Source organism: Zeugodacus cucurbitae, chromosome 4 (assembly GCF_028554725.1).
Source record: "Zeugodacus cucurbitae isolate PBARC_wt_2022May chromosome 4, idZeuCucr1.2, whole genome shotgun sequence".
NCBI classification, from domain to species: domain Eukaryota; kingdom Metazoa; phylum Arthropoda; class Insecta; order Diptera; family Tephritidae; genus Zeugodacus; species Zeugodacus cucurbitae.
The window spans coordinates 5,656,894-5,682,760 of record NC_071669.1 but is presented as its reverse complement, the minus strand read 5'-3'; the positions used below and the strand labels follow the sequence as shown (position 1 = coordinate 5,682,760).

The following is a 25,867-nucleotide window of genomic DNA, read 5'->3' as shown; positions in this document are numbered from 1 at the left end:
ATAAATTGGCAAGATTTGAAGAAAGTCAAAACTAAATTAGAAGAATAATACGATGTTGGAACGGTATGGAATGAAATAGCGAAAAAAATTGAGAAAGAAGTGTTTCAAAATTAAAAAAATTAGCTGATTTTGATTTTACTTTTCAAAAATTCGAAATGGCGTACCAATATGGTGAACACATTAAAAAAACGCTATAATTCATGCTCCATTTCCAATTTTCAAAAACCGACACCGGATTAGTTTTTAGCGACTCCGAAAACCCCCGAGTAACGAGTTTCAAGCGAATCCGATGAATTTTTCAAAAAAAAACGTCGGTCATATTGGATCTGCCATTCTGAGTTTTGAAAAATCGAACCCGGATTCGTAATCTGTGACCCCGAAAACCCCTCAGTAACGAGTTTTTTGAATTTTTCAAAAAAGCGTCGGTCATATTGGATCCGTCATTTTGAATTTTGAAAAATCGACACCGGTTTTGTAATCTGTGACCTCGAAAACCCCCGAGAAACGAGTTTCAAATGAATCCGATGAATTTTAAAAATCGCCGTCCGCCATGTTGGTTTTCTGAGGTTATCTCAAAATCCTGATCTGATGAGGTTAAATGGACCTCGGATACGAATTCAGCGACCTCAAAAACATATTGTACACATAGTAAGACACCCAGGATATAACAACAATATGTTTTATGTGGCTGTGTTAAAAGAGAAGCTAAAGAGTTCAGAGCCGGAAAATCTCCGAGGATTTTGGAATTTTCATCTTAAGGATTAGCTGCAACCTGCATCAAAGGCGGTAGATCAGCTAGTTTCTTGTTTGAAGAAGCTGAAAACAAACAGTTCTGAGCAATTCAGCTACTCAATGTGGTCTTAAGGATATATAGATTTTTTAGAAACGCAACGAGCTTTGCTGCTTCTAATTGCAAAATTTTTTCTTCGACAGCTACATTTCAATTACCAGCAAAAATGAATTTCACAAATGTATTAAAAAGTAATTAGCTAATATTTAGCTAATTTGATTTCGCATTTGTTCGAATACAAAATGAAATTCATTTCACTTCTTCTTCTTCTTATAAGAAACTAATTAGCCATACGCTTATAAAAATTGCATTGAAATTCGATTAAAATCGCAGAACTCCAATCAACTGACATATCCTTTGATGTTGTGTCAAACCCGATGAATGGCGATTTCAAAGTATTGAATTCGATATTTTTCACTGCTTTTCTTGTTGCAGCGCTCAAGCAAAAACAAAAAAAAAAGGAATTTCAATTGAATTGCGAAGAAGGGAGCATTTTGTTCAAGCATTCGACCATACATCATAAGCACACACTACTTTTGTAGGCACAAAGGCAAACAAAAGCTGGCTTTAGACCACACATTCACATATGGCACTGCCAAGAGTATGCATAAACATTTCAGTGAGTGAAAAAATGCCGCTAATTAGCGTAAGCTTGATTAGACATGACTTGAAAGCATACATATTTTTGCCAACTGATTAAATGCAGCAAAAGAAGAGGGTGGCTGCAAAAAAATGCAGAAAGTGAAAGGGGGAAAGAGAGAGAGAGAGAGAGAGAGAGAGAGAGAGGAGGCGTGCTGATTGTCAAAGGTATGCAGTGACATTTGCAGGACTTTGAATGGGAATTACTTCTTTCTTTTTTTTTTTGTGTGAAGGCGTACAGTTTTTCACTCGAATTCACATGAAAATATAAATGTCAATGAAGCAATGTTGCCACATTTCCTAAGCTGCATACAAATATAATATGATAGCTTGTATATTGAAAGCATATTTTTTCGCATATACAGAATTCATATTAAGCCTTTTGACATTTGTAAATACTGAAAGTGCTTATAATGCAAAAAAAGCTGACTGAATGTCGATTGTAGTAATGCCTATGGGCGAAGCTTAGAGAAATTCCTGTGAATTTGGCATTTTTTTTGAATTTTTGCTTTTTCTGTTATTTCAAGCTGTAAGAAATGACAAAGGAAATTGTGATTTACTTTGCAAATCTCACTTTCTTCGCTTTTTTCAACTCAGCTGTTCAAAGACAAATTAAAAGGATGTTATGATATTTTCTGAGTGCATCAGATTTTATATGGTCAGAAATAAAAATAATATCGACTGATTTCTGATTTAAATATTGTATAGTCCAGCATTATGACACACAATTCATATTAAAATCCGCTCTTGATTATCATTTTAACCAGCGTCTATTCGATTCTTCGCAATTCATCGTGTTTGTGTTAGAAATAGCCCGAGCACTTGAGAATTCAATATTTTTGTGAGTCAAAAGTTTCTAAAACATTTTAGACCCAATCTGAAGATAGTTTGCAATTCATTTATGAAAAATAAGTAGATAAATATGTAAGACGATCGAGCTCAAGGATACTGGACAATGCAAAAAACAAAAAAAAAAAATGGTTAGGTCTGAAAACTTGTTGAAAAATATAAAATCAAGCAAATCTTGATAATTTCTGAGTAGAAAAAGGCTCTACTGGCTTCTATGATACACATTTTATACAAGTGGGATCCTCATTAAGTCTCTTGGGTGGTTTGTCTTAATAAAGCCTTGAATTTGAATGATTCCAGATTATATATACTATTTCAGAGCCTTCGTTATATGATCTATAGAAATTTTGAGTAATTCTCGAGAAAAAAGTCCACATTACTGAAATTATCGAATTCTTCCGAACACATTTAAGTATAACAGAAGATATATGAGTGGATGACGTAAGAAAATAACAGAATATGATTCACTTTATGGCTCTTTAAGAGAGAGAAAGAGAATGAAACAGCGAAAAGACAGAGAGGGGAAATTCGTTAGAAAGCAATACGTTTAAGAACACTATCAAATTCATCGTAGTTCCAATGAACTAAGAACTAAGGCTGAATTCAGGCATAGCAACTTGTGCCAGAAACTCTATGTTTATGGGAGATTAAAGGGAAATATCAGAAAATTCTCCGTAGCCAGTTGCTCTCTTAGAAAGTGATGGACAATACTACAAAATGAGTTGATACTAAACATAAACTCTGTCCGTACTGTGTCCGTATCTGAACACAGCCTTAAAGCCTTTTTACATAGGAGCTAATTAATCAATAATCCTACCTCTGCTCGATTTAAGCACTTTTTAAGATCAATTTACCGTATAAAATAAAAATCTACATTAATTTTTAATTTAATTTTGATCGACTTGAAAATGAAATGCAACTCTGCGATAAAGACGTAACTTTTTATGAAAAGCGCAAAGAAAAATGTATAACAGCTGTTCGATTATGGAGTAGCCGGTAGTGTAAAGGGCAAAAATTGATTGCTCATTCAAAATTTTAATTAATCAATTAATTAACTGTCTAAAAACGCTATAAGATCACTATCAAATGCATCACTGTTCCAACGAACTAAGGCTGCACTCAGACAAAGCAACTTTTGTGCCAGATACTCTATGTTTATGAGAGAGAGAGAGAGAGAGAGAGAGAGTGAGAGAGAGAGAGAGAGAGAGAGAGAGAGAGAGAGAGAGGGAGAGAGAGAGAGAGATAGACGATTAGATAGATTAGCATTCATTGAGAATGGTAGAAGAGATAGAAAGAGCGTTGCAAATAGATATATATTTTAGGTATACGAAAAAGCCCGGACATTTGGGTTCATTGATCAGTTAATTACTTCAAGCTCCTGTTTTAACATGTGACTATGAGATTGGAGTACAAGCTAATATAAATGAAATGCATTCTCTCTTTACACTTTCCCTAATGACTAACATTATTTACACATTTATGTGCATTTATTTATTTTTATATTATTGGTGGACTTTGAAAATCAATGGAACAGCTAACTAATACTGCAAAAAAGCGGCGCTTCATATCAATTACCGCACACACACTTACACGTTTACAATACTTAGTGAAAGCACAGTACAGAAGTGTCTGTGTATGCATTTTTAATTAGCCATTGACGCGCTAATATGCCTGGCTGACTGATATGCAAGTGTGATTATATTTCCATGGTTCAACGAGCCATTTTGCCTGCTTTATGACTATTTTAACATTGCATAGTATTTGCTAGGGCATTCAATGCAGCACTTCGTAGTGTTTCTATGGATATGAGAGTGTGTCTGTTTGTCTATGATATTTGCCGCATGCTTTCATAGCAATCAACCATAATTGCCTGGTTTATTTGCTTGAATGTAGTAAGTAGTATGGTGTTCAGTGTGGCTATGGACATGTAAATAAATAAATTTACACACACTTTCAGATAAAAAATATAGTAATTAAAATAAATTTGAGTTATTCATTTGAAAATATTTGCTTTAAACTCTCAAGCCCCATAACAAATACTATGATATGATATGCCAACCCTTTCTTGTTACATCCCATTGAAGTTCGACACTTCAAAAACATGAAAATATTAATTAAATATTTAAGTGTTGTGCATTCTAAAATAGTTGTGTACCCTTTCTTAGCTGTCCATATATTTTTCAAATAAATTAAAAACCGTCTAAAACCTGACTTTGAGCCCAAACTCCCACAACAGTCATCAACAGGGCACCCTTGTTGGCGTTGCAAATGCCAACTTCTAACTATTGCTCGAGCTCAGAGTCGCTGGTTGCCTGGATCAGTTGTTGGGGGTCAACCGCGCGCGCACCGAACTTAATTTCCAAGTGTCATCATTATTAATGATCAGCACGTGCAACATGCAACAAACATGCGAGAATTTCTGGCACGAATGCATACTAAGCAACATACAGACAACTTTGCAATGCAACGACGAGAAGATAGCATGCCAAATGTACGAATGTTGATTGTAGAATTGTAGAATGTTGCAGGATGAATGGGGTATGTTGCAAGTTGAAAGGTATGCTGGTATACATATAGTATATAATGTAATGTTGCATGCTATTGGGTATAGCGTGGGACGCGCTTGGACAAATGGTGTTTTGAAATTGTGGCACGTCGCATTCACAAGCGAATGACAACTACGAAAATGCATTAAAATGCGGGTATATCGGGGTGAACGGGGAGGAAGTGAGCCACTGTTCTGTGAGCGCTGCGCAACGTGGCAATCACCTGTCGTGCGGCACGCGGTCACACAGCAGCAAGTAAGTCTCAGGTCAGTTCGTTCACGCGAGAGCTAAGTCAATTCAGCAAGAGTGGGCCGTGCTGTGCGTTGTACTTGCAATGCAAAAACAGTTGATGAAGCGCACGGCGAGTTTTGCGCTACAATTGTAGAGTCATATTCGTATGCTTGCTAGAAAATTTTCTTAATTTCCATTTTGACAAAAGCAAAAGTCAATGGCAGGCCAACAGCAGATAGCAGGCGGATGCACTGAGACAGCAAGGGTGGCACGCAGACATTTGTTGCATGCCACACACAATGTCGCACATTGACTTTCCTCGCGCCATATTGTCACTCGTCAAAGACAAAACCAGCGCCCAGACATACACAAACATATCTTGTCACTTCACGCTAGGTGCGCAACGGCAGTGTGCAAGTCGTTGTAAGTCCTCTGTGATATCCTCTACGTCCACCTTGCCAGCGTCCAGCGCACCATCACGCGCATTTGTCCGCATTGACATTGACAAATAATGAATGCTCGCTGCTGCACTTGCCATACGCACATCATGCCACCATTGGTTTTCTTCCATTCATTGCCTGCCACGTTACAGTTCATTTTCGCTTCAATGCACGGTATTGTAATGCGAGCGCCATGTAAAATATGGCTGTTGCACGTTTGAAGCTCCAATATAGGTATGACTGTCTGTCTGTCTGCATGGAGACCGCACACAAACAGCTGCTTGCCACAATGTCTCTTGTGGCGCGCGCTGAGCAGCTGTTTGTTTGCTTGGTCGGCTGTCTGTCGCGCCGCAACTGCCATCGTCGTCGTCGTCGTCGCCATCGCCGTCGCCGTCGCCGTCACCCACACTACTTCTCACCGCAGTCGTTGTGGCATTGTGCATGTGTCAAAATTTGGTGCCACATTGTCCGCGGTGAAAATGTAAGAACAGTAAGCTACGTTGATTGTGGGGTTATTGTTGTTGTTGTTTTCTTATAAATATACCAATGAATAGCAAGTTATAAGTTCTATGGACTAGAAACCCTTACTAGATAATTTTATATTTTATATGAACTGAGTATACTTATGATCGTGAAAGGCAATTATACAGATTTTATGAATGGAATTCTTGGTATGTCAAGTGATCCTTGATTTATGGTATTGACCACTTTTATATAGTTTTAACCTTAGATGATATGAGTTTTTGTCATTAACTCATTAACTTAACTTAATAAAGTCATTAACTACTATAGAGAAAGAAAGAAGACTAAGCTATGAAAGAGATTTGAAAAGAAAAGTAATGAAAGTGAATTTCCGATAAATTGGTTATTCGACTCCTGCTACGTCCTCAACATGTTTCCTATAGAGTCCAGATATTGTTAGATATTGTTACAAGAGAAATTCTCAAATAATCAATGTGACCTAGATTTGGTTTTGGGATAACAAGTTCATCTATTACTTAAGTGCGCCTAGTTCACATTTTTCTTAGTTTTAAAAGTGTAGACCGTATATGATTATTAGAAAAATATATAAAAAATTATTCATATATACTTCGTGAAAGACTTACTTACTCCCACATTTTTTCTTTCTAACACAGTATAATATTAAATCCATTGGTTACACGTTCAACTTATCGTTTCAAAGAATACACTTTCAGAAATCAATATGTTAGTGGACTTACCTGAAAGAAAAGAAAAGATAAATTTAGTATTTGCAAATTCATATTGGTTATCAAATCATTCAGTAGGTTAATTATTTAATTTGAAAAAAAAAAACAGAAAATAAATATGTGCTTCGCCTGAAAGTATACCTCATATATGCTTCTTTGAGGCTTGCTGACTATGGTAGTATAATTATTGTGATTTTGTACAGACTTTCTGAATGAGAGCTCCCATTGTATGACGAATTCATGCGAGAAAATCGTAGTTGTAACCGTTGCTTACCCTCTATTCTGAGTATCTTTAAGTATGTATTTATTTCTGTTCAATTAACGGTTTCCAATTGATTTCCCTAACATTTAAAGAATATTGTTTAATACGGAGACTAGATTAAAGACAATTGCCTTAAAGGACGATTGCTATGAAATATCTTAGTTAAAGATTTCAATCGTCATGTTTTGTCGTCATTTTTGAGAAGAGATCTAAAACAAATGTTTTCCTTCTCACAGATTTTTACCAACTTCTAGAAATACAACTTAGTTGGGTTTACCCTTATCTTTTGTTACATTTATCTTAATATCAAAATCACTGAATATTCCAGTTGCAACACCGAAAGTCCATCTAAGCTGCTGGTTAAAATAAAGATAATGGCTGAAGCCACCTTAAGTTACAATCGATATCAGAAAAAATGTGTACCATTATCTGTCGCCGAAGGTCAACAGTATGAAAACACTTTTCCAACCCACTTTATTGTTGCTGTTATTCTAAGTGAATTTGTTTTAACACTTGTGCTACCAAAAGACGTTCGGTGAAGCTCTAGAGGACTTTTCTGTGTCTGTTGCACTTCTATTATGTTGACATGTTTGGCTTTGTGATGAATTCTCTCATACACGCAACTTCACAAACAATATCACAAATGCCTGATATTTCGGTGCAGCAATTTGTTGCGACCATATCGAGCGCTTGCTGTGCAATGCATAGATAAAAGGATTTCATAAACGTCCAGACATGGAAAGTGTAAATTTTCTCACATCATAATTTTGTTGTTGTTGGTCAAGAGGGATACTAAAACATAATATAAGGCTTAGACTTTTGATTGCAACAAACCGAACTTTTTGTTGTTGTATAGGTTGGTATGCATTTATAATTATAAGCTGCAATTGATTGAAAGTTGTTGGACTTGAGTTTGAACTTAAAACTTAAAAGGTGGTTGAAAGTAATTGTTTCATATCTTAGGTTGTGTTGGGAGTTATGGAGAATAGCCACGCAATTGAATTCCTATATCTTTTTATACTTCTATACAATCCATACTTAAAATTTTTTTTTTTTTTTTTTGAAAATTCTAAATATGCTTCGAATTTATATTTTTGTTTACTTGCTTTTAACCTAAGTCCTTTATAACTTTCTCGCTTTGCATTAGTTATCGCTTCTCCTTGATTTTGCCGAATTTTGGCATATTCTTTTGTTTATTCAACTTTAACTTTTACAGCTCATCTTTCATACTCTTTTCATACAACTCACATTCACATATATCTCACAAAATCCTACGAAAATCTCCACAAATGACATGCTGTCTCTTATGTGCAGTTTGCCAATCTCACCTGCCCGTATAACCATGAAACCCTGCACTTCATTCGAAGCTCTCTTTCACTCTCTCTCATACCTAGAAACTTGTCTGTTTGTTGCATGCAACATTGAGGTGTTGAAAGTAACTGTTGTAACTCATACATTCACCACTGTCAGCACCTTTGTTGCAATTTTGTTTACACTTACTGCCGACATGTTCCGCCAGCAACTCACACTCACTCCCACCACTTGCGCTTTGTCCTTGCTTGCCATTTTGATTGTTCTGCGTTGCGGTTTTTCTGCTGCGTGGCAAGTGTGAAGTCATTCAATGACAGGAAGAGCAGCAAATTACTTTACTCCTTTAGTGTCTTAGTTTTCTATGCAGGCGCACACTAATTGAGTCCAGCCATAGTAAGCCTGTCATAGACACAGGCCGTCCAAATATTCATAGACAATCACTTGTGTGTACATTGTGTTGCATGCCACATACTGATAGTGCGTAAAATGTGTTAATTTGTATGCGTGCAGGCCAGAAGGTGCGCAAGTAAAGATAATTTCATTGACTGCTGCCCAATTTGGGAGCCTAAAGAAATCTGTATACGTGTGAAAACAAACACAAAAGTGTGGGCTTTTGTGATATGGTATGCGTGTTGCATTTGCATTTCAATTATAAGCTGTGGCATAGCAGCTAACTAAAGTACGACGCAGGTATACTCAGCTTTACATCCATACATGTAGACACACACATTTATATACAGCCCACTTTCCTTTAAATAAGCCTATCAGTAAGCCGCTTTAGCATCTCCTCATCATTTTACCGGCGTCAGTCTTAATGCCTGCTTTATATTAGCTCCTATGCCCTGCAGCAAAAACCACATTAATTACCATTTCATACAAATCAATTAACTTAGCAAATCTTGTAAATGGCGTTGCAGATAGAAAAGTCTATTTAATATTCTTAGCAATAATGTATGAGCTTAGTCTCTAGTTGGGCTTAAAGATAAGCTTTGCTTGGCAGGAATGAGGCAAATAATTTAGATTATACTCAGATGCATTTTGTACACACGATTCTAGTAAATAAATAGTCTTTAGTTTAGCAGTACCTTGAAGTAAGCGTCCTTACAGTCAAATATATGTGCTCAATGGAGACTGTTTAGTAGTAATAATAAAAAAATATATATGAGGAATGCAACTCACATAATGGAGGCATCTAGAACACACCTCACAAGAAGAGTATTTATTTGAGAAACCAGAGGTTCTCTGGGTCTATTGAATGATATTTTGCTCTACTGGCCTAAGTGATAGTCTAAGAACTCTATAGTAATGAATTTTAGTAACCATTCTGTGGAGGGAAGAACAGCAATAATTAAAATTAGACCGGAGACCAGAAACTAAGATGCTAGACCGATTTGCCTCGGAAAATTAAGTATTGTAACTCTTCAATCTCGAACTCTTTAGTCTAGGGGCAGAACGAACTCCTCGTCATAGGTATCAATTTGATCCCAGTGAAGTCGATATAAATAGTTCTAAGGAGATATAATACTGTAACGAGAGTTCGAGTCGAATATTTTCTATAAAGTCATATATTAATTAGTGATTGGAATTCTTATATCAAGAATCAAAATATCGACTGTTCGATTATTTTTTCAGTATCTCTACTTGGGAAGGTGTTTGGCTTCATAGCCTCGGAACTATTGTTATCAAGGTTCATATTGATCCTAATAAAGCTATAAATATGATACTGAAGTAAATATAAATCTTCCATAAATCACTCATATTTTATTGATGTTATTTATTCAAGGCATCCCAATAATATTGAGCGGCATTGGCCCACTGAACCTGAACTATTACTTAAACGTAGTATATAAATGAAAGTTTTGGGACTAATAGCCTTTTCACACAGAAGCTTATTAATTAATTAACCAGCCTCTACTCGATTAAAACGCTGATTTAGATCGATTTACCATACGAAATAAGTATCCAAATTAATTTTTAAATGAATTTGAATCGCCTTGAAAATGCAATACAACTCTGCAACCGCATTTGTAATTATATATAAATTCATTGTCTGCGAGTTGTTGTTCACGATACACGACGGTAGATGTCGCTGCTGTAAATAATTAATAGAATAGCTATCAGCTAATGAAACTTACCAACTTCTTATGAGAAGTAAAAACAAAAATCTGTAACTGCTGATCGATTATCGAGTGACCGGCAGTGTGATGAGCAAAAAGTGGTTTCTCAATTAAAATTTTAATTGAAAAATTAATTTGACTGTGTGAAAAGGCTGTCCACACCAATAATTAAATGTCTTTTAAGACTAAAGTATCAAAAATTTTCTGTATTCGATGGCACAGTTACAATTTCTTCATTCTTTAATGTAATTATATAATCACAAAAACTGCTGAACAACAAGAAATCAAGCATTATTTACCTTTGCGAAATTGTGACAAAAAGCGTCCTTAAGGACACTGCAAATCTTCAGAGCTACATTTCAATTGCAATGCTATGCAATTTCACAACATCAAACGCTTAGTACTTGCTGCAATTACACATTATGCAACCAAAATAAAAGGAAAATTGCGGAACATTTATTGAACATTGGTCTCCGGTGGCGTATACGCAACCTCAATGTAATGCGTTTGCTTACAAAATCGTTTGATTTCATTTATGCAAAAGACTTTATTGCGCGTGTATTGCAAGGTAATTTAGTTGATTAAGTAAGGTGTTGTAATCAATTGAGAGCAGTAAAATGATTACAACAACGGTAGAAGGATGTTTGGCAAGAGTCTAGGTGAAGCAGCTATATTGCAGGCAATGAAGGCAATTAAGTGACTGGCCTTTCTGTCATTTTAATGAAATTTATAATTTTGCATTTTTGTGAAAACGAGTGAAATTTAGGGCTATATATATCAAAATGATCAGGGTGACAAGTAAAGTTCAAATCCGGGTGTATATCTGTCCGTTCGTCCGTGCAAGCTGTAACTTGAGTAAAAATTGAGATATCTTGAAGAAACTAATCGGAATACTGCCACGCCCACAAAATGGCAATAACCCAAAACATATAAAAAGCTATAATTCAGCCATAAATTAAACTATTGAAGTAAAATTTTGTATAAAGGATCATACTATGAAGGGGCATATGTGGATGCCCACCTCCCATACAAAGGTTAGGTTGAAAATTACTAAAAGTGCGTTAAGTCACTAACGAAAAACGCCAGATAAACTAAATTTTACAGAAGAAATAGCAGAAAGAAGCTACACACAGATATTTTTACAAAATGGAAAATGAGCGTGGCATCGCCCACTTATTTGTCAAAAACCGTCACTCTCAGGAACTACTCGACAGATTTCAATGAAATTCGGTATATAATATTTTCTTGACACCATAATAACACTTTTGGAAAATGGAAGAAATCGGTTAACAACCTCTACTGCTTTCCATATAACTCAATTTTGATTCCTTCACTTTATAAGACATAAATATGGAACCAATGAAGATAGCGAAATAAAACTTCAAACAAATAGTGCATACCATCCCTGGCCTGACTTGTGAAAAAATTGTCGAAAACGGACTGTAACATTTCAAGGCCCCAGATATCGAACATGTTAAACTCAGGGCCTAAGGGTACATTTTCACCGATAATATAGGTAAATCTTTCAGATATCTTAATTTAATTCAGAGGAAATCTTTTTCTTCTAATAGTGAGCCTCTGTATTAGAAATGGTTAAAATCAGGTCATAACTTCCCCTAGCTCTCATATAGCTAATTATAGGATTTTCAAAAATACGATGGGCTTAATCGCTTAGAAATCGGGTAATATATGAAATATATTAGCCAAATGAAATGAGCATACAATCTTAAATATAATGTATGTTGGTGATGAAAATGAGTTTAATCGGTTCAGGAATTACCTCAGCCCTTATATACCATATATGATGATTGACTCTTGAGTGCGAACTCAAACAATAAAAAACCAAAATTCTAAAATATTCATATATTTCGAAGCACCAAACCCTTCACTATTTTTTCTTATTTTTTTTTATTTTCTTGTAGCACACGCTTTCGCTATATTTTCCATTTTTATGAACTACGCCGCAAGCCACTAGCTAACAAGCAACTGACAACAACAACAACAGCAATTACAAATACAAATAGCCCAATATATTCAAAGAGCTTGCGCACACATACGAAATCAAGGACTAAAGGGACTAGCAACGCTATTGAAACCAATACTTGTCGAAAAGAAGAGAACAGAAAAGAAAGAAATCAGTTCATTTGTGAAGATTTCATAGCTGCTCTACGCCAGTTCTTTCTCTTTTTTTGCATTTCATAGCTTACAAGCAGATTTTTTATGCAAACGATTTTTGTGGTAATTTGCACAGGCGAAGCAGTCTGTGCGAGCCAACATATGCGCATACATACATACGTGTGTGTGCTTGTAGTTAGTGGCTGGCACTCGACAGCTGCTGGATTGGTTGGCTGCTTTGCTGTATTGCTGCAGTATGCTTAAAATATTGAAGAATTCAGCAGCGCGCGATGTGTGTGTGTGTGTGAATATTTGTTGCATGCAACATGCATGTGGCAATATTGCCACCAGCGGCAAGAGATATATGCGGTACATGCATGAATGCAAGCTGGTATTAGTGGCAATGAGCGCTGCGGATAGCTAACAGCCAGTGTGGCGGACAGTCATGCATATGTGTGAATGTGTATGTCTATATGTGGCAAGCAACAGCGCTACAAATCAACTTACACCGAACAAATCACAGCAAAGGGATTTGCTATTTACATTTTTTGTCATTTTATCCCTTTTGTATGTGTGTGTGTGTGCTTATGTTCAATGTTTTTTACGCTTCCCTACACTGCTATTGACTTTTTTGCTTAATACTCGCTTTACGCTTGCTACGGTTGTGTTTTGTTACTGTTGCACAAATGGACGGAAATCGAGATTTCCCTTTCGAGTTTGAAGCGCACACACATACATATATGAATGTATATAAAAAGAATACATATCTATATTCATATGAGTGTTAGTGTGTCTTTGATTTTCACATTTTTCCAATTTTCTCGCAATATGTTCTACACTCAAATATATACACATACCTTACTATATAGACAAATGTACACGCTGACATTCGGACAAACACTTTTGAATGCTTTAGAATAGAAAATTGAACGCTGCAGACCAGTGTATTAGTCTCCCAAAAAAAAACGACAAATGCAAATACATAAATGCAAATGTGCGCTGTACGAAGTGCCGTAGAAGAAAAGCACATATGGAGAGAATGATGTGAATGAAGCAAAATTCTCGCATGCCACAAATTGCTGGACAGAAAGTACATTCAGAGCGCTTAGGATATGTTTGAGTCGGATACGACTAAAGAGAATCACTCTGGATCAGCTTCAGCTTTGAAGTGTAAGAGCTAGTGAGAGTTGAGAGAGGATCTCTTGTATACTAAAGCCAATTTATAAAATGCTAGTTACAAATCCAGAAATTTGCTAGCTGGATCTGGGTCCGACTTTTTGAACAGATACTGAAAATCTCAAAGGAATAAGTCTTATTGAAAATGCTTTCTGATTGATTTCACTTTTGCGATCTTAGAAAAGAGCAAATAAGAGATGTGACCTAAAATAGAACCAGATGGTTGGTTGGTTGGTTGGTTGAAAAGGGAGGCGAAGCGAGTCTGACCGCAAGCGGCCGCACTTAGGCCATTAGTCGTTTTACGAAGCTTCTGAGTTTTTTCCATCCCAGCTCCCCTATTTCTCTTAGATTACAGTATTGGAAGCCATGGAAGGTACCTCTTCTTAACCGACAGAAGGCTGAGAATTCGCAAAGATAATGCTCTAGTGTCTTGACATCTTCCGTGCACGCCTTGCATTCTGCCGATTACTGAGCGAGCCAACTCATCCGCCTTTTCATTTCCTTCAATACCTATACGACCGGGTACGCAGATAATTTAAACTGAGTTTTCTTCGTGTTGACGCAGCGGATAGCCGTAATTGCGGCTTGGCTATCCACAAAAAAGTTGATGGACTCGTTTGTTTGATTGCAAGCCCACCTAGCGCCTTCCCTTACTCCGACAATCATAGCTTGAAATACCGATATGTAGTCGTTTAGTTTTAAGCTTCTTTCTGTATGTTGGTTTTTACAGAAGAAGCCTGCTTCCGTACCAGTGTCACTTTTTGATCCGTCGGTGAATATATAGATTTCACCATTGGTACCATCTATGATTGTATCGTTGGTCCATACTTCTCTGCTGGGGAAGGAGAACGTTGTCTTTATTTCCCCAACAGTCTCAGTTTGCCGTCCACAGGACCAATCTAAACCGAGAAGATTTTGTATGATACCATGTTCCCATTGGGGCAATGTTTGGGTCTAGAGGACCAGATAATCACGACCAATTCAACTAAAAAGTGGTGCGTGTAATGATAACATACAACCAGAAAAGAGCTTTAGTTTTATCAAGTGAAGGAAATCAGATTTCTTACTGAACATATTATTCATACAGTTCATATGATCAGTTACAATTTTCTGCTTTTCGTATTTGTTGTAAAGCTTTGAGTATTTTAGAACAAGAAACTATCTAGTGAAGCAAGAATATCAAACTAAAGGTATCGATATCGCCGTCTCTTTTACGCTTGATACACAGCTTTTGCTTTTTATTTCATTCATTCTACAACACAGGTCTGCACTTCTCAAATGGTTTATATATTAATTTCATGATATATAGAAGTATTCCTTTTTATGAACAGCAATCCTCTGTGATCATAATAATCTTTTATTAAATTCGAACTTTAAATGGCAAGAAATATTATTCCAAAGTATTCGAAATCCAATGAATATATAATAACGGAAATCTTATATTGAATTTTAATTGCAAGAATCTTTGTGCAGCATCTTCGTCTGAGTTTTATTGCCACTTGAAATCATATTCCTGAGTACAAAAGTCTCAAACGGAATGTGTGAAGATTCCGTATTTGATTTCTGACTAACCTGGTTGAAAAAGAGCTTTATATTATCTAGATAAGTTCCACCTCAACATTTCTTTTCATTATTTCCAAAGACCAATCCTCAATATTTCAATTTTACATCGATACTTTTACCTACCTCAGACGCAGACATTATTATTCTTCCAAAAATGTGTTGGTTTCACTTCAAAAAACAATTCTTGAGTTTTTCCTACTGGTCTATCTTACCACACGCCACATGCCATATACAAAAATACGAAAGCAATCGAAAAACGTAAAAGGTTCCGTCAAACATTTCGTGCAAAGCAACACTACTGGCGATTTGCTTTTAATTGCAATGCTGATGTATATGTGAAAACAGCAAGCCAACAGTGCTCTTTCAATGCTCAATACGTTGATTGAGTATATGAGGACTGTTATGACACACACGCACACACACATCTCTGAATGTATATGTAGACGAGCCACTGCGGTTACAGCAATCATACAAGCAAAATAGGACTAAAAAAGTGTGCACCGTAAACAACAACTTTTTCTAAGAAGCGTCTAAAACATGAGAGAAAGCGTACGTACGAGAAGTAAGAAAAAACTACAAAGCACATATTGAAATGAAACTCGCCAATACGCCTAAAAGCAGGCAATATATCGCTGTCAGAGCACTTTCGCGTTGTTGTTGGCACTAAAAACTACTACAATTTTTTTCATGCATCATAAAACATTTCAATACGTCTACGCTTTCTGGAAATACAATATTTTTTGCGTAATTCCTATTGCACGCGTCGGTCTCTGAAGCTGTTTTGCATAACTCATTTTTTTTATAGCTGGCAACTAGTAAGCTTTAGCTTTCTGTGTGTATGTTTGAGTGTGTGCCTTTCGTTTTGTCCATTTGCTGTCTCTGCTGCTGACTGTCGCCAATTTTGTTGTGCCATTGACTAATTATAAAATGTTTGATTTCCCTTGGCGCTCGGTCGCAGCGGTGTGCCTGGCTGATGAAGATGATTTTGATGGTAGTGGTGGTGGTAACCATAGTAAATGGAAAGAGTCTGAGCAAGTTGGCATGTGTCTTTCGTCACAGTTGATTGAGATTGTAAGAGTAGTGGTTGATAGAGATGAGGGGACTCTGAGGGTGAATTTTCTTTTAGTTTTTTGAGTTTATTAAGTAATTATTGGCGAAATTTAAATTTGCAAGTCATTCTTTGAATAAAAGAGATCATAAAAATATGTCTGAAAATATGTCTTCCAAAAAATCTTAAAAAAAGTCTACAAAAAGGTTTCAAAAAATGTCTCCAAAACTAAATCTTCCAGAATTACCCACAGAATATGAATTTATTCAGTCAGAAAATTAGTAAAAAAGGCCCAAAAAAAGTTTCTAAAAAGATTCCCAAAATTTCTCCAAAAAGAAATCTTCAAGAAGTACTCACAGAATATGAATTTATTTAGTCAGAAAATTAGTAACAAAAAGTCTTCAAAAAGTTTCCGAAAAAGTCTCCAAAAATAAATAATCCAAAATTACCCTCAGCATATAAAATTATTCAGTCAGAACATTTTACCAAATCGCGTCTCTCTTCCAACACTCAACCACCTATTCAGCTTAAAGTCTCTGCAGACCGCTGTACCGTTATATTTATTTTCACTTTTTATTACTTTCCACTTTTACAACTCTTCCACTTACACAACTACTAATTTTCATCGTATTGTTGTTTACCAATTCGCCTGCCTGGCCTGTCTGTCAACACAAATAAATTCAATGCTTAGCACTTCGGTTTGCAATGATCCTAACCGCAATCCAATTTCACTCACTTCATCCATAGACGCTAGTGGTTGAGCTGTTGGAGTTGTTTAAACTCAATTGGAAAGTGTTGTAGTGAAATGAAATGAAAAATCAAAGTTAAATAAGCGGTGTGAAAGTACGTTAATGAAGTGTGACAGTCGGAGTGGACAGAATAATGTGATTAGTGGGGGGATGAAGGGGTGGAAAAAGTGTGAGAAAATGTTTGGAAGAGGGTATCATTTTGTCTCATTTACACTTGTGGAGAGTTTGGTACGTTGAACAACAACAAATATTAGAGATTGTTGGACGTTTTGAATAAATTGTGGATTTAAAGAGTACTTGGACGTAGACCTAGACTAAGTTCTGGATCTTGAGAAAATCTTGAATGCTTTGAGAACTACTTTGGACTATATTCAATCGCTTATATAAACTACCGTTAGTTTTTACACCCTTCAACCGTTCTATGTGACCTCTGCACTTAAACGATTGCCGTCTCCAACCACTTTTCCATTCAATTTTCATTCAACAATTTTCTATTTCCATTAATTCATCCTCAACCCATTTCCTCACTCCACACTTGCGTACACCCAGCGTCACCACCACCAAAAGCCATCGCTTGAATAATCAACAACCGTGACCAAAAGATTTACAGGCGCATGCAAAACAATCACCATAAGGACATTGTCCTGTTTCACCGCTTTGTTCGCCGACGACGAAACAATCAACTCAAACTCAACTTGTGCTCATCATTATCATTATCGATGCACGCATCAGCTGTGGCGCTGACAATAGCTATACACGAGTAGATACAAACACAACGCACTATTTAATAGATTCAAACACACGCGCGTTTAAATAGTTTGCTGTGGCGAGCAACTGGTGGCGCCGTGATTCGTTGCGGTTGTTGACATCGCCAGTTGCCAGTCTTTAACGCACGCTTTGTCTTACTCCTTTCGTTCAGCACTTGATTGTTTTTTGTTATTATATAAATATATTTTGTTGTTGTTGCCTTAGCCTTGCTCGTCATTCCATCAGCATAATCGTCATCATCATCGCCGTGGTCGTTGTCTTCTTCAGCTACATTTGTCTTGCGCATGAAAATTGCTAAAATCTTAATCTGTAATCAACACAAAAAATCACTGAACGGGAAAGTGCTTAAGTTGCACAGACACATGAACATACATGTCTTCTATGTACAGACAAAAAGGTTAGAAAATAAAGCGACACAGAAAATGGCTGTTTAAGGTTGAATATAAGAGATGAAACGACAGACGGGATAAACGAAGCTATGCTGGGTGTAGAATTTTTTGGTTGGAATAGACAGAAGCTTGTATCGATTTATATACAATAGCATAACTATATGGAGATATTTTATTAAAAAGACCTGAGAGGCCTTCGTAATCGATTTAAAACTGGCTGACGCCTCATATCGTTTCTCGGATAAAAACAAAGCACATAGACAAAAGAGGAAAATTTCCAATAACTTATTATTTCAAGGATTGGCGATAAAATAATTAAATCTCAAAATCTGGTTTTTTCTCTATGATCATGTTTAATCAGAGATGAAATAATACTTCAAGATCCCTGATTTATAAACTTTGATTTTATGTGGCTTGTATGGTGTCATTTATGATACACAGAGATTTGCCTTGATGGATAATATTGATATATGGTTTGTGTTGGTTTAATCTTTTCGCACAGCCAAATTAATTGATCAATTAAAATTTTGATTGAGAAACCAGTTTTTGCCCTTCACACTGTCGGCTACTCGATAATCGATCAGCTGGTAAGTTTCATCAGTTGATTGCTGGTTTTTTATTTATTTCCAGCAGCGACATCTACGGTAGTATAGCATGAACAACAACTCGCAGACAAAGAACGTATATATAATTACAAATATGGTCTTTGCCGCAGAATTGCATTTAATTTTCTAGTCGATTAAAATTAAATTAAAAATTAATGTCGAAAAATTAGATATTTTTTATCGATCTAAATCAACGTTTTAATTTGCTCAATTACTGGTTAATTGATCAATTAGCTCCTATGTGAAAAGGTTATTAGATAGATAATATGTTTCCCAGATTTCTAAACTATGTTAAGATTATTTAAGATCTCGATGCCATAAATTTTTGGCTCTTTTATTTTAATAATGATTGCTGGTTCTGGTCTAAGCTGAATATTCTCAATTTAGTAAGTTATTATTTATGGGTCGATGATTTTTAATCAATTCTCTGTCATTCACATCTCTGACTGATGTTGATCCCTTGGTAGGCTCACCTTCGGAAATTTTAGCAAATTGGCTGGAATTGACATTAACCGATTAAAAAATTTTGAACCGAGTCCAAATGCTTTGCCGAATCGTGGCAGTCTTTCCGATCTACTCGTAGTCTTTTGGTATCACAAAGGTCAGCGATCCAAACTGTTCAAGTAAAATCTTTCTAAATATGCAGAAATCTGCCTACAAACCTAAGAGATCGTAGGTTAGTTCTGACCGATTTTTGGTTTGAAACTTTACATTATAAAGCATAACTTCTAAGCCATAATATGTGTTCCACAAGTTCAGTTAATAAAAAATATAATTTATGTTACTGGGTCTGAAACTGTAGATTATTTCAAATATTTTAGATATTTTCTTCTGGAATCGACAGATTTTCATTAGTCTAAGCTATAATAAAAATATATACTCGTACATAATATTTGCCACATGCCACATGACAGTGGACTATATTTTTTGGTGTTCATACTCTCTGCATGACTGGCAGAGCCAGTAGGAGAAATATTTTGATGGAAGGAGTCCTAGGTATTTTTTTCGCGTCCCTCTATTTTAACCAAACAACAACCATTTGTTTTGCTACACCTATTTTAATCACATGCCAACAAAGTGCTTTCCTACCCTCTCAAATTGTGCTTCAATTGTGCGGTGACTGACCATACAAATACGAATATAACCAGTGCGAATAGTATAATGTGCACAGAATATGTGAGTTTAGTAAAGGTGCGGCTGCGTTGTACACCCAACTTCAAACAAATTGGTTTGTAAAGACCTATTGGCGCGTATAGTTCGTTGGCCGATACGTTGAGAGTCTGAGCACCTCACGCTGGCTTGAATTCCAGCTGTGAGTTGGCTCATTTTGCTTTGCTTTTGTTTTGTTTCACTATCCCATCTATTATATTTCGCCTCAGCACTGATCGCGCTTCAGTGTGCTGTTCTGCCATTACTCGATGACAACATTGTTGTTGTTGTTTTTTCACCAGTCTTTAGCTTGTTAAATATATATTTATTGTCGTGCAAAATGTGTTGCAGTTGCGCTGTGGCACCTTATGTCATCGCAACTATAGCGCACAAACGCGCTTTATGTACCACCACAACAACAACAACAACAATAATAGTAAAAAGCGAGTATAGCAATAATGCCATAAAATATTGTTTGTTGGCATGTTATATTGACAAGGTTCGACAGGTGTCCATTTACATCACTTTAATGGAGTGCTACACTTAAAATTCCATTACGTAATCAAAGTTTTTTTTTACTTTCTTTGTTATTGTTTGTATGTATGCGCGAGTCCAGGCGCGTCTATATTATCCACGTTTATATAGTACATTCCGCCCAATATGTCGCCACAGTTGCTGGGTGTGCACTTGTTGTTGTTGCCTTTGTTGCTCCGTGTTGCACGTTAAGCGTATCAGCAACGCATATTTTACTATTTTACCTATGTACATACGAATATTTTGTAGCTCTTATCATTTCATGTTTTGCTGTGAAAAATTGCGCAATAAAACTGTATAAAAAATAGGAAAAATGTGAAACTGTGAAAAAAAATCTAGAAAAAAACTAGGAAAAAATACAACATTGAAATCTATTTTCAAGCGTTTGTTGCTGCTAATGACACTTTTTCCTCAATGCTGTCATAGATACATACGTACAATTTTTTTAATTGTGATAAAAAAGCCGCTGTTGAGAGCTGTACTTATGTATAAGTGCTCTATATCGCTTTATATGTTTTTTTTTTTTTGTATATAGTCATGCTTATCATACTCACCCCAGCAGTATTTTTTTTCTAATTTAAAGAGAGATTATAAAATTTCTAGATGAATATCTAATTGATTTCCATGCAATTTAATTGAAATTAAATTAAGCTCGGTGTTTAAGAGTAGCTTTTAAAATTGAAAAACAAAATAAATTTATTAAATTAGTTTATAGTATTTTTTTGTACTAACTAGTCACTACAGTCGATGACCAGTAACTGATTGCTCTAGCAAATAAGTGATCTTGAAAAGTATTTTAAATCATTTATATTTTATATATTCTAACGAAAATCTTTAATTAAGTAATTAAGAAAATATCCGTAAATGAACTCTCAGTTGTTTTCAATTAATTGAATATTGATTCGATTAGTTAATTGTCAAATTAGTTATTAATTGAGAGAAAATTGGTTACCTAATTAAGTGTGTTCAGAAAGAGAAAGTAAAAAGAGTTTTTTTCAATTTATCATAGACCATTTCAATTAGCTAATTTTCCAATTAATGATTAATTAAAAGTCAATTAGGGACCCTATGCAAACTTGTGAAGTGTGTTCAGGGAAAGAAAAAGAAAATAATTATCCTTAATTTATCACACAATGATACAATTAGCTAATTGTACAATTAATGAATAATTAGCAATATATTATTGACTCAATTTGCTAATTGTGCAATTAATGATTAATTAACAGAAAATCAGTAAACCATTACATTATGGTCCGAGAAATAAAGTAAGAAGAGTTGTTCTTAATTTATCACTAGTTCAATTAGTTAATTATTCAATTAGTGATTAATTAATATTAAAATATGCACCTAGTACGACCTTGTGAAGTATGTTCAGAGAAGAAAATCAAAGTGAGTTGTTCTCAAATTGCCATAAAATAGTTCAATTAACTAATTTTCAATTAGAGACTAATTAATTAATTATAAATTATTACCCCTTGTATTGTTCTAAGAGAAAAATGTATTTATTTAGTAAGTAAACGAAATGTTAAAAAAATATATATTACTGAAAATCACTTTTTTCTTGTGAAAATTAATAAATTTGATTACCGTGCAAAATGGACACATAAAATGTTAATTGCTTCGCCTAATTTACTCAATTAATATATAAAATATTGAATTTAAATACATTTTTGTGGACTTTTCAAACTCGTTTCTCATTACAAAACTAATTTTATTCGTTGAAAGCGCTTCTAAGCTACATAAAAGCTTGACAAAACGGTTCGTAAGAAATTTACAAAATTTAAAAATTCGTATGCTATAATTTAAATATTTAAAACTGTACAAATATTACACACCCAGTAAGGGCTTATAACGCGCTCGAATAAGCAAGCAAACAAGTGATACCGATTCATATTAGCAACAACAGTGTCCACATCAATACACACCTGTTGTAGAAGACGAAGATAAAAACAAGTAGTAAACAACAATAAATACAAAGAAAAAATTCGAAAATGAACTAAAACGAAATGACAAACATTTTAGCACGTGCTTGTAGCACAATAACTTGGCTTAAAATTTTACTACTACTAAGCGCAAACACAACCGAATAATCCCACTATTTGCCGAAAGCCAACAACTGCAACTTCGAAACCACCCTTCCAACCATAACTTGAACCAACCTTGAACTGTTGTAGCAACTAAAACACAGCGATATTTGCAATTTTACAACACCGTTGACTGTCTAGTTAGGTGTTAAAAGTATGTGCCGCTACGAATGCAACCCTGGCAGCATATTTACTTGCGAATTTACGGGTATTTCAGCAGGCAACGACAGCACTTAAATGAATGGCGAACACTTTGTTCGTTAGTGCGGCTTGGCTTCCACTCCCGGCCGACCACCCATGGCGTATGACTTTTATGTGCCGATTTTATAGATAACAAATGTGAGGTGTTGCATATGCACTATACCTACCTATCCACACATATATCATATAATGACAGCGCGTGAGAAATACAAAAACAAACAGCAAAGGTTTTGTGTGAAAGCCAACACCAGCGCCGCAGCTGCACCACCGAAAATCCACTAAAACAAGGCAAAGCGCCTTTCAATGGCAGCCATAAAAAAGCGTGAGCCGAGTGCCCACAAAAGCGCATGTGACTTGTTAGTGTTTGGGTTTGTGAGGGCAGAAAGGGAAGAGGAGTGTGGAAGAGCGCATGTTCATTGTTGCTGCTGTTGTTTTTATTGTTGTTAAAGTGAATGCAAAAGGTCATTGTGGTAGTAAAATGTAAAAGCGTTGGCAAAAAGTTGCTGTTAGGTAACAACAATAATAACAAAAAAGACGGCGATTGCATTTACAATTTACAAGAAAATGCACTCAGTCCAATGCGTTTGTGTTGCGTACCCGGCTTAGATGCAAAAGTGAAACACAAAAGAAATTTGCTTTATGGGAAAAAAATTAAATAAGCTATAAGTGAGTGATGTAAAGCTGATAGGCGAAGGCTGTAAGGCGATCTCTATGCGGTATTAAGCTGGGACTCGCCGCTGAAGTTATGTACGCTGAGCTTAGTGGGAGGATGTTGTTGCGTTGCAAGGCGGAATATAATGATTGATTGCTGGATTGTGATTTTCAATATGCTTGTTAATGTCTTTTCGGGGAATACATTAAATATATATTTTTCAACTGTAGTAAATTCCCTGAAAACACTTAATAGTTCACAACTCTACATATAACAATTCGATAGTTAATTGTCCAATTTATTATTAATGAAGAGACAATAATTGACCCAATGCAACCTTGTTAGTTATGTTCGAAGATAGTTGTTCTTGATATTTCATACAATAGCTCAATTAACTAATTGTACAATTATTGAATAATTATCATTCAAGTAGTGTCCAAATGCAACCCTGAGAGGTATAATTATTTAAAAAATAATAAAAAGAATTATTTTCAATTAATCATAAACTAGCTCAATTAGCTAATTGGAAAATTAGTGAATAATTATCATTGAAGTAGTGTCCCAATGCAACCTTGAGAGGTGTAATCATTTAAAAAATAATACAAATAATTGTTTTCAATTAATCATAAACTACCTCAATTAGCTAATTGTACAATTAGTGAATAATTATCATTCAATTAGTATCCCAACGCAACCCTGAGAGGTGTAATTATTTAAAAAATAATAAAAAGAATTGTTTTCAATTAATCATAAACTAGCTCAATTAGCTAATTGTACAATTAGTGAATAATTATCATTGAAGTAGTGTCCCAATGCAACCTTGAGAGGTGTAATCATTTAAAAAATAATACAAATAATTGTTTTCAATTATTCATAAACGACCTCAATTAGCTAATTGTACAATTAGTGAATAATTATCATTCAATTAGTATCCCAACGCAACCCTGAGAGGTGTAATTATTTAAAAAATAATAAAAAGAATTGTTTTCAATTAATCATAAACTAGCTCAATTAGCTAATTGTACAATTAGTAAATAATTATCATTGAAGTAGTGTCCCAATGCAACCTTGAGAGGTGTAATCATTTAAAAAATAATACAAATAATTGTTTTCAATTAATCATAAACTACCTCAATTAGCTAATTATACAATTAGTGAATAATTATCATTAAAACCCTTGAAGGTTTTTCAGAGAAAAATAGTAAAAATAGTTGTTTTCAATATATCCTAAACCAAACCAATTAAAGAAAATTGGTGATACAGTAAACTCAAAATGAAGTTTTCTTCCTTTTCAAAACGTTTTCTTTTAGATTATAAAAATGCTCTCAGCATTTGTGTCACTTTTTCCTAAGAAATTCCACACCTTAACCCTTCTACTGTATCCTTCATGCCTACCTATATTTTATCTTAAGTGCAACTATTCCTTTCCAAACCATTTGCAACTTGTCATATTCAGTACACTCGCCACATGACCATCAGTCGCACCAATACTCTCAATCTTGAGTATCACCTACTCTCTTTCCTTACTCTTGAGTGAGTCAACTGATAAATGTACGCATGCAAAATAACTGACACGTTGCATGAAGAGCATTTACGCTATGTATGTGTAATAGTGTAAACATATGTGGTAGTAAGTAAAAGCATTCATGCTGAAGAAGTTGAGTATCGTAGGTGATAAGTGTGCATAAGTTGGAAGAGTTGCAAGTAATGGCCGAAACAAATGATCTGTGCCATGTTGCCACATTACATACTTGTAACATGGTTCCATGCAATTACACCTCAAGGCGACACCATAACGGACTATGCGTCATGAGCATATGCCACAATACAGCAGACATGGATAACGGCGAAGGTGATATTGAAAGAAAGAAAATAAGAAAATAATAGATTCTTTCCAAGAATGAAGTATCGATTGTATTGAACATTTAAGCAAGCTTTATACTTAAGAATAATTAATTAAATTTACTGTAAATTGTCTGAATCGGAGCCTCATAAACAAGTATATTCATGAAACCATCTTATCTTAATTATAAACTCGTAGAAAGAAGCATATCGTGAGCGCTGCTTTAATAACATTTTTTTTCATAAACCAGCTGAGAACTACAAACTGTATTGAATGAGGAGTAAAAAGCTAAAATTGGGGAAATAAAATCACATTTTTGATGAAAAATATGATATGAAAGCTCTAAGACTATAAAACTAGTTCACTATAAAATATTTAAAGAAAATCTAAATCATTAAACGATCTCATTCATGATATCCTTATATTCCAGCTTTGCTTGAGTTAAGGTGTTCTTTTTATTTTAGAGACCTTTACTCTCAAAGCCTCATTAATTAACACATATATACGAATAAACTCATACACTTACCTAGGTACCTGTCTCCCTGTACCTGCGAGTCTACCTTATTTAGGTAGGCATTAAGTGCGAGCGCTTAGCCAT

The 25,867-nt window shown here is 35.2% G+C and overlaps 1 protein-coding gene across 5 annotated transcripts in view; it reads right to left on the bottom strand.

Annotated features, from left to right (window-relative positions):
- The window catches only part of LOC105221358 (CUGBP Elav-like family member 4), an 867,302-nt gene that overhangs the window by 494,368 nt on the left and 347,067 nt on the right, over positions 1-25,867 (bottom strand). The gene's annotated exons all lie outside the window — the stretch shown is intronic.